This window comes from Penaeus monodon, chromosome 27, assembly GCF_015228065.2.
Source record: "Penaeus monodon isolate SGIC_2016 chromosome 27, NSTDA_Pmon_1, whole genome shotgun sequence".
In the NCBI taxonomy this organism is placed as follows: domain Eukaryota; kingdom Metazoa; phylum Arthropoda; class Malacostraca; order Decapoda; family Penaeidae; genus Penaeus; species Penaeus monodon.
In genome coordinates this window covers 6,911,521-6,911,759 of record NC_051412.1, presented here as the reverse complement: position 1 = coordinate 6,911,759, position 239 = coordinate 6,911,521, and positions in this window count along the sequence as shown.

Here is a 239-nt window from a genome sequence, read left to right as displayed (position 1 = left end):
CTCCATAGAAACAATACATTTACCACGTCCTCCTCTACCACACATCCCTGTCCCACCCCTCCTCACCTAATACCCACCTCATTCCTTTTCCTTCCTTACCATCCCACCTACCCTACCTACCACCCCACCCCCTCTTGTGGTGACCCCGTGGGACAGTTCGACATCTACAAATCTTTACGTAAGATAACAGACACAACCTGTTTTGGAATTTGATGAATCGCTTTTGGGTTATCTTCGTG